The sequence below is a fragment of the Anopheles coustani genome, chromosome 3, assembly GCF_943734705.1.
Source record: "Anopheles coustani chromosome 3, idAnoCousDA_361_x.2, whole genome shotgun sequence".
NCBI lineage: Eukaryota > Metazoa > Arthropoda > Insecta > Diptera > Culicidae > Anopheles > Anopheles coustani.
Window position 1 is genome coordinate 77,581,326 of NC_071288.1, and position 10,638 is coordinate 77,591,963.

Consider the following 10,638-nt stretch of genomic DNA (forward strand, 5'->3'; position numbering starts at 1 on the left):
TGTGCCTGATTTTTGTTGTACAATTTTCTTCAGTGTAGGATAACTCTGCCATTTCCATTCCAATTGCCTTTTTTTGGTGTAAGCAAGCGGAGGGGAATCTCAAACCGAACAAACGAACGGCTTATTACCGTCATCACCGATTGCCCTTTCGTCGTGTCGGGTGTCGGGAGTTGAACGCGTGTGCGTTCCGCAGAGTATTTTCCGCACAATTGAATTTTCGTTCGGTTTGGGGTAAAACGTAAGAAAAAAACATGAAAGTGTAAGCGAATTTTCTTCTCTTGTCGTATTGTGTGGGTTTTATTTTTCTTCTCTATTCTTCTTGCATTGGCATTCAGCAAATGACATGCATATTTACCGAATTTCGACAAAACGAAATTCCTCCCATTCTTTGGCCGGATGCGTGTGCCTTACTTTTGAGCCTTGGCCGACTCCCGGCCATTTCCACATACAGGCCACATTTGGTGTTCGGGGAGCTGAAATCGTTATGGGAAAATCTTACATCGTTCTTTTCCCTAGCCCTTGTTGGCTTGCGTGCGTTCTTCTACGTAGGAACGATTTTCCGGCCATAGTGGTTGGGTTTCTTTTCTGTATTGGGCAAGAACTTCACACCGACGTGTGCGTACACCACGCCTGTGTGTACTGCGTGCCGTAATGCAATAAGTCAATGGCAGAAAACACAATAATCTAGGCGGTGTTGTTAAGTAAAACGATGAGCCTTCGCAACACGTACGTACGTCGAAATTGGCACCAGAGTGACGTCGTTTGTCAATTTGGTGAATAACCTCGTTAAGTGAATATTTTGACATGTGAAGACAAATTTTCACACTGCATTTCATGACGTTACCGCTCGTGAAGGGTAAATGGAGAGGTAAACATTTTCTGTATCCACGTCTTTTCGACACGAAAGATTAGGTTAGAAGTGGCCAAATAATAGCGTAACGAGTTCTAATGAAAATGCTGGAATATATGTGGTAGAAGACTTGTTTTCTGAAATAAATTGATGACTTAAGCAATTGGCATATATGGCTTTTTCCTGGTAAATTAACTGTATTAATAAACCTTTCTTGTGAAATCATTGTATTATTAGCAAACATAAGTTTTAAAATATTTATTCTCATAACGAAATCAAATTCTTTCGTATCCATCTAATTAGTTTTAAATGAAAGAGAGTCGGGTAGCTTCTTGATAAATCTCAGTCGTGAAAACTTCCCTCGTTCGGCAAATTTGCACTATTTATCTTTAAATAAATTCAAAGTTCCCGTCACGTACTCATGGTCTGTCCGAAAGTTTCTCAAGCTAATCACCTGAAGCCACATGCGCTGGCTCAAAAAGGAAAAGCCCGACGAATTCGACCTCCATTGGCTGATCAATGACCCGACGGTGGCCAAGATTTTCCATCCTGCGTGAGCCGGGTACAACGAGTTTTCTCTCTTCCAGTAGTAGAAGCAGAAGGGCGTTGCCGTTGACTTCACTTTCACTAGCGATGCGAAAGAATTTCCCCACATCTTAGGGGATGGGTTGTGGAAAAAGTGGAGCAACAGTCAACCTTATGGGAAGGCGAAAACGAATGAAAAATAAAGCTGCTTCGACAACGCAGCTGCTCACAGGTTTTCCCACATTTTTCATGCTAGACAATCCGTCGTCAAGCTTGCCCTTGTCGTACATTGTTTATTGGAGTGTGGTATGGCGAAACCCGAAAGCGAAAGGTACCGGACCGAAAGCATGGCCAAGCTCTGTAGGAACCGTTATACACCTATGTAATAATTAAGGGAAACGCCTTTTCCAGCACGAATTACGTCGCGAGATTTTTACTTTTTTATCACTCCGGGATAAATTTTCCTCATCCTTCGCAGATCGCAGCCCCTAGGAACGGGCGCGAGCGAGAGTGCCAGAAGGTCGCTGTGGAAAACCGAGAGAGAGAGAGAAAAAGTAGGCGGAAACCTGTTCGGTTTTATGTACCCAGAGGCAGAAAGGACACGCGCTCTCTTACTCGCTCAGTTTCCCGGGTCGATCGTTCTCGTTTGCTCGCAGGAATTTTTCCATTTCCCACGATTTCCCATCCTCACCCAGCTCGGGTGTCCTCTTTTTATTTTCTCCCTTTTTTATGTTCCAGCCACGTCGTACGTTCGGAGGTCCTTGGCGAACGAGAGTCTCCACATGCTGTGGAACGGGAGCCGCGGCATCCCGGGTTTTATGTTCGTCCCTTTTTATGTGTATGCTCCGACGCTCACGGGTGGAAGTTTTACGATCGTCCGCGACGCACGCACCAGGGTTCAGGTTGGATGAAATATACAACTTTTTTATGCTCCAGCAGCCCGGTCGGTCCCGAATCTCGCCGGAGTGGGCACCGGAAAGGACCTCCAACGGAGGATTTCGTTGGTCGTGCGCGCGTGCGTCTACATAAACCACACCGAAATTTGTATTGCATTGCGTCTCTAATGGAGGCCTAATTTGGGTTCGTTTTCCCTCCCATCTTTCCCCTTTCCCTCGCCGGAGGTTGGTATGCTTTGACGGGGGCATCTTTGCGGCCGCAGCAGCTAAACATAAACAGCTCTCGCACGCAATTATTCCCGCTTCCGTCGGTCGTTTGCGTTGGTGGCGCTTTATTTAACGTTCTGCACGGTGCGTATTACTTTTTGTTCATCCTCTCGGCACGAGGGAGCTTTTCCTTCGAAAGCCATCACAGCAAGTGGTTTTATGTGGCGCAGGCATGTTGGCTTCTCGGTTTGAAGTGTCACATTATGTGTTTTGCCCGGCCGCATGTACATGAACCACGTGCTAGTCCCGGTGGGGGCGAGGGGGATTTATGTTTCAACCAACAAGGGGGGGAACGGGTTCCTGAAAGGTCGGTTCGGGTTGTGGTCGTAAAAGTGGCTTTTCCCCATCTGTACCCATTTTTGCGCGATGGCGGATCTCCTGCCACGCGGTGCTACGTTCCACGGACCGGGAAAGAGGCAACGGGAAACGGTTCAGGGCAGGGAAAATGGTCGTGGCTACGATTCGTGGAATTTGTTATGATGTTTTATGTATCGCGTGCGTGCGTCGAAGAACCGAAAAGAAATACCGCGATCCTCGACGCTTGACTGGGAGAGAGAGAGAGAGGGACGAGGAAAATGTGAGGACCACGGTAAAATCCCAGTGATTGCAATGCTGGTGAATGTGGTGCGTAAATTGATGATTTGACAGGGCGTACGACACTTCGGTCGGTCGGCTTATTTATTAGATTCGCAAAAACCGTACAGAAAAAAATGGTGTTACAACACTCCTGTCGGAAAATTTCATCATTAGTGTAATTAGTATAGGGAGATTGAAGTACGTGAGATCGTTGATCGTGCAAATGATCGTTGGCAAAAGATACTTTACGGGAGGAAAATTGCATTGGGTTTTATTTGTGGTCCTTTGAAGTAAGTGGCTAGAGATAAGGTATTTTATCCGGTATCATTAAATGTAAGTTGATTATAAGGTTTTGTTTTTATTTTCTGCTTATCTTTCAGAAACTGCTTATATTTTTTTCGTTTAGTTGTACTCTTGTAGATTAATGTTTTATATTTCTTGTTTACATACTAAACAGATACATTAAAAATATTTCAAATTGTTTTTTACTTAGTTTGTATTTGTAGTAGGAAACATTCGACTAGTGATTTACCTGTCAATATTCTGTGTTTTTTCACATTTTATAGCGATATAGACGAAAGTTATTATGAATATATTAAAATACATTTTCACGACTCTTCACATCATACCATAATACGTCAAATACATTATGAAGATCTGAATCATCATCTTTGTCATCTGTAAGAAAAAAATGCACTCAATCAATTCCGTACAATAAATTTAATAATTGAAGAATGTTTTACTTATATAAGTTAATTTAATAATAAGTAAATCAATTATTAAGCAAAACATAAGTTAACATAAACACTGCATTATTTTTTTTACTTTTTTTTGCCGGCATCGTTTGCTTTCCCTTAACATTGACACGTAAAAAGTCATAAATGAAACAAAAAAATATGCCATACTGTACTTGATATTTTTAATCTAACAATCCATGAGAGAAATTTATTCCTTCTATTTTGAAGAAGTGTTTGTTTTGATTGTTTTGTGGGTCGTGTTTCCCAACTATCGACATTTTTTAAATTAACTCTTTCTTATAAACCTTTCTATTTAATTCAACGATTGGATAAATTTAAAAATTTCCTATTAACGAACTTCCACAAAATATGAAAGTTACATAGCTTAAGGTCGAGAATATGTAAAAAATCCGAAACTTTAAGGAAAAACAAACTCCAAAAACCACAAGATTGCAATTCGAATGGAACAAAATCAAAGTTGCAATTTACTTGTACCGCTTGCGTGATTAGATGGTCCGGCAAGTACGTATTGCTAATTTCCTATAAATACCTTCCGATAAATTAGTTTCGATCGAAGCTCGACCCGCTGGCTTCAGATACCCTTGCGAGTTCGCTTGGTTGTTGTTCCGGTTGTGCGAGTAACTAGTAATCAAATTACACGTTTGCCGTTGTAATTAGCTACCAACTTCGAGCCGCAGTGAACCGAAGCTGAACGTTGGTGTACGTATTCCATTATCTACCTTTGGTTTGGTTCCACCAGGATAGGCTAAAAAGGAGCCGGATGCGTTTGCTTCGGTTCCCACTGGAGCTACAGGAACTTACTGCAAGTTGGTGAGGGCAACTGAAAATCTCCAAATCGAAAGAACCTGCCAGATTCGAGATTCTCCAGTCCAGTACGAAAGAGTTGTAGAAAATTCTGAGGAAAACAATAGACACCGGCCGCAGTCAGTACCGGCGCGCGGTAACACGGTGTGCTCGAGCGACTCGTAATGATTAAAAATGCATGCTGCGTTTTGATTATTTCTCGCACGTTTTCACTTTTTCCACGAGCTCCCGGATGGAAATGTACGAAGGATTCGGTTCGTTCGTTTTCCAGCAGAGAAACGAAGACAAAAGCACTCGAGGACTGGTACAATGCTAAGGGCTGCCGAAATGCGCTAATGGAGCACACTGTGAAGGGAATGAAAAAATGTAGAGAAAATTACTTCTTTTCCGGGATAATAATTTTCAAATTAGTTTTTCACGTTCCGCTAGCCATCGTTGCCACCCAGACGTGTGGACGTGAGCTTTCAACGTGGTTTCTCGGCCAAAGGTGCGTGATTTGGCTGACCAAAAGTTGGAACAGGACTGAGGGAAATACTTTTTGAAGGTTTTTACCGTGGTAAATGAAACATACCCAAAAACATCACGAAGAGGAACGGGATTTTTAACAAAAGTTTAATGAAGTAATAAAATCTTTTTATCTTAAAAAATTCATCTGTTTTGTTTTATGAACAGATTCCAGTAAGTAAAATGTATCTAAACTCTATTTAAAAAAATGGTTTAGTACAGTTCATTTAACGAAACAAAAACACAGAAATAGACAATGTAAAAAGTAGTAAATAAACAGTACAACAGCACAACCGACACATAAACGATGAAAGTCCATTCAACGATTTTCCAGAAACACTTATCTGTTTTTTAATATTGTAACAAATGATGTGTCAAAATGGGTTACACCATTTTGCGGACTAGTTCTATTGTTTTAAACAAAGTTTGGTAGTTTTTTAAGCGTTTTAGTGCCAGCATCGACCGCTTGATCATTTTTACTAACTTTATGTAAGAAGTTTTGATTAATATTTGAGAGATCATGAATCAAAAAAGTCCAACACTGGTCTTGTACATTTTTTATTGAAAGATTCAAAGTCTAGAAACGAACTTGTTATGTAAAATAGAAAACTATAATTTATAAAATATTGTTACAGTTTTCACCGGACCTTATAGTGATCTTACAAAACAATCAAGAACGACTTGAATCTATCGACAAAGAGAATAGATTTTATGTCACATACCGACATTTCTAGCTCAAAAAGACACAATTTATGCTTTTACAAGCTTTATTTATAACTTTTATTTTCGTCAAATTCACCATTTTACCACTACAAATTTTATTTTACAAAAATACACTACTGTTCTTATGTTCTTTGATCATCAACGTTTTATCATAAGATTTTCGCCAGGCTATTATATTTCATCAATTTCTGTTTGCTTTAACACATTTTGCAAGTTTTTATCAAAAGATTAGCGAGAGGGAGCTAATTTTTACATAGTTTCATTGAAAATAACGAAAATCAAGGTGATCTTATAGCAACTGGACAGAGTGTAGTACCATATTAAGGCGTTAAGCTAGTTTTGTCTTGAGTTTACACCTGATATCTTCCATTCCTGTTTGCATCTAACCATTTTTGCATTACGCAACACAGTGAATCAATGTTACTTTGGTTTAAATCTCAAGAGTGATTTTTGTTGTTTTAGTAAAAGAACATCTCTGAAGAAAAACCTTTTCACTTTCTTCGATCTGATCAAACTCGTATAGATCGTTGAGTTCGGTTTTTTTTTGTGTCTAGAAAATCCTCCTAGCACAAGCAAAAATAAATTACGCAAACTTATTAAATTAAGCATCCTCAGAGTACGAAATAAAACCTGTTTTAGCTAGCTGTAGCCTTTGCCATTTGAACTTTCAATGCGTCACGTGGCGCCTGATTCAGCACGAACTGGCAAACAGATGAGCGAGCACAGATGATACCCGCTCCGTCGGATCCCACACTCCGTGGCACCGTCTGTGTAAGCATCTTCCGAAGGCCTTGGCCGCTCGGATAAGGCGAAAACCTTAATCATCGGAACAACATCTTAATCGATGTGCGGAAGTTTGCCGGACGCAACAACACCGGAGCAAAAGTCGGCTAAACAGTTTGCCCGTCCAGTGCGTACGTTGTGCCCTCGACGTTTGATTTATGCGTTTCGCTACATTTGTATCGCCCCGGCGAATCACCTTCAGCACAGTCTGCCTGCCAAGATTCTGTCCCTGGATGTGCTCATGCTACTTATGAGCAAGGAAACTCCTTACGGCTCCTCCTTGCAAGGAAGTGGAAGCGTTCCTAATCAATTTTCATCTTGAGCTTCTTCCCGCTCGAAGCTGACGATTGTTTGCGACCGGACTCGAGAGCAAGAAAATTGTCGGTCAGCTGGCGCTACGCCAAGACCTGGCCGGAGTACAAAATGAGTCCCAAAGGCTTCCGGAAGGGGCACTGCTATTGTCCGATGTAGGAAGCCAATGCAGCAATAAATGAGACTATAAATAATTGGATTTATCATCGAACCGGCGAACAAGGGGCCAAGACAATTAGTACGAAGACAACTGCAGGCCCAACAACATGGTAGGTCCACTAGAGGCTCGAGGGCGAAGTTAATGATTGATATTTACTTAAAGTCAACTTTTTGCACATGTGTTCCATCCGGGATTGAATTATGACACATACGTTCGCTGACCACGTACAATGATGAGCCCCGGTTGAAAGGTAGGCCGTAAGCCGTTGCAGAACGAAGGATTGCAACGAGATTGGGACGTGCATTTGGAAAATCGAATATCTTGCTTCAGGAGATCACACACCCAGAACCGGGCTTGATAGCCAGTAATTTGTTAGGAGAATTATGTGATTCAGCAACATTCATCTAACGAACCCGAGCTGCTCCGACGACGGTGGCATTCTAGCGGAAAGTTTTCGCAATGCTCGATCGAGCGGAATTAAGTGCAGGGATTGACCAGCTCACCAGCGTGAACCGCAATCACACGGGTCCTGCCACCATGTTCGGGCGTAATTTATCTAATTAATCAAACACTCGATGATGGTAGGTTCGACCGAGTAGGTGTAGGCGTAAACATGCGTTCACGCACATGGGGGGTGGTTCAATTGCTTGCCCTCACTTATCATCAAAACTTATCGGACTGAAGATGTGTTATGTCTTTATTTGCGGTGTTTCGCCGGTGGAGGATCATGTTTTCTATGCTAATTTTACTTAATTATTGCACACCAACCAGGGGTTTGGTGTTGTTTTATGCCCTTACATATTTATTAACACTAGGATCCAAACAGCCATAGTTTTTACCACAACGCAATTTTCAATTTTAATATTTTGAAAAGGGCAGAATACTATAAAAATGGCTTTTTTTAAAATATAAAGTGACATCTAAAAAAATAAAATTCATATTTTTCTATACTACCGGTTCCGAGAAACAAGTTTACCATATTTTTTAAGACGCTATAAGTTCTCTATTTTTGAAGTTTTCTCAAATCTGTAACCCGGCTGCGTTTTAGTATATTTGTTGATTGTCTTTTGGCGTGTTTTTGATGCACATCTCCATCATAGCACTAGCTTCATAGAATGCAAAAAATGAGCGAATTGAGTTATTTTCATTTTTTATAGTAACAAAATGAATAATATTAATTTAAAAAAAAATGTGCGTTAATAATTAAATACATAACTTGACATTGAAAACGTAAAGTCATACTTTTGCAATTATATATGGCCATACATTGACCTCAAAGATCGAAAATAACCTCAATTTTTATACTATTACATCTCACATAATCCATCGAAATGCACGCGAATGAAATAATGGAACACAGCACATGATGGAAACAACCTATAGAAAATTCTAAAATCCACATTTACAAGGTCAATTTGTGGTGTCATTTATATATGAAATAGCTTTTTAGATGTGGCATAACATATTTGATTTATAGCTTGATATATATAGTTTTTAATTTACGTTTAAACTTAAAATAAAGCTGAGAAGGGTTGAAGCTCCGTTCATTTCGTCCTTTTTTGCTTTACATCGAACTGACGGAAAGATGGAAATAAGTAAACAACTATACTAAAAGATAATAAAGAAATATAATAAAAAAATAGTCGTTGTGAATTAGAAAAATCTTATAAATTCGAGTAGAAGAAGCATCTTTAAAAACTGGTCATAAAACCGCTAAAAAATCTTTTGGAAAGATTCCAAAGCAAAGTATTCTAGTGTTAGCTGTTATTTATATATTTTAGAATTAATGTTTTTTCTATGCTATACTTCTTTCGCAGTTGAATAGTTCAGCACTTCGATGGCGTTTCTTTCTACTATAGTTATGCCATAATTCGTTTCCAATCAATCTTAAAGTTATTTTTACTGCATTCTTTGGTTAAGTTTTGAGGTTGTTGTTAGAAAAACAATATGTTGTGTTCTCTATTTTGCGTGTTTGATACAAATGTGGAAAATTTTTCAATACGCAGTGATCCTTGTGCGAATAAAAATTCTTGTATGGAAATAATGTTTGGTCGTGTTTAAAAGATCGAATGTATTCGCTATGAACGTTTTTGTTCTTATGTTGCCAACATGGAAAAGTTTGATTTATTCTATCCAGTTTATTTTAACACTTTATTTGGGCATTTTTTTAAACACGTGTTCTAATATTATCTTTTACCACGAACAAAGTAGGCATAATACCATTTCTCATTCTATTTTTTTCCTGCACAATTTGATTACGATCGTAAACCTGCGACAAGCCGTCCTTAAAAGTGATCGTTATCATTCTTAACGGTTCAATCATTTTAAGCTGCTTTCATTTACGGCGTAGGCGTTGCGTCTGTGAGAGCTATTTCTTGTCTTTGTGCTCATTTGCTTTGAATGGGTCTCCCTGTCAGCTGGTCTTATGGGACAATTTTTCGCCAATAACTTTGCCCTAATGAATATCCTTTTTGCGAGCGAAACGGTACTTTTTGAAACTTTTATGCTTGCGATCGTCCTGTGTGCGTTACTGTAAGTCGAGGTATGGTGCTACGATAAAAAAAAATCGGAGGGGAACCTGGGTAAGGAATTGCATAATTTGCATGCTGAAAAAGAGACAAACGCACAAACATATACAACCCGGCTGCATTGATGGATGACGAGGACAATGACGACGCCGACGGGCCGTGAGTCATAATATTTTCCACCCGCTACAAATGTCTGCTTGGGGGACAGATACACCAAGTGGAAGCGGAAAAAGTTGTCGAAGGAAATACGTCACTTGTAACAGACACTGTGGAAAGGGCAACAACCTTCAAGGGAGGGCAGGAAAATTTTTACTGTCGCTTACCCATAATCCAGACATCCAGCCAGTGCGATGTGTCATTTGTGGAATTTTACTGGCCCTCGCCGGGGAAGCGGATATGTGATGGTCGCATAAACAGGAACTTTGCTCAATGCAGCGCGTAAAGCTCGGGGAGGTCATAAAACCACGAGGTTGCCTTTATTCGCGCTCGACTACTCGTTCTTTTGGCATGCAGGTTGACAGCTAATACTTTCCAGCGGCAATGGCTAAGGGACGAATTGGTGGAAAAGATGGAAGTCAACATAATTTTCCTCACTCCCCTACTCCTTGCCCTGCAAACTGGGCGTGGGGTGGAAAAATTCGCAACAAACTACGTCCAAGAACAAAGAAGTATTTATGCTTCCATTTTGATGTGCCGTTTATCCTTAAAAAAGGATATATTATGGGATCATAATGGAAACTTTTTTTTACGACCATTGAAGGCATTTTTTTGTAACTCATCCCGTTTGCAAAAAAAAAAAACAAACATTCTTGTGTAGTCCTACTTCGTTCCGGTTGGGAATGTTTATGCTTACGATTATTTTCAATTTTCAAACTAATTTTCCCACACCAACGATCGAACGCTCGGATGTCCCGGATGTATCCAGTCTGCGGCGGGTGAAATCATTTGGACT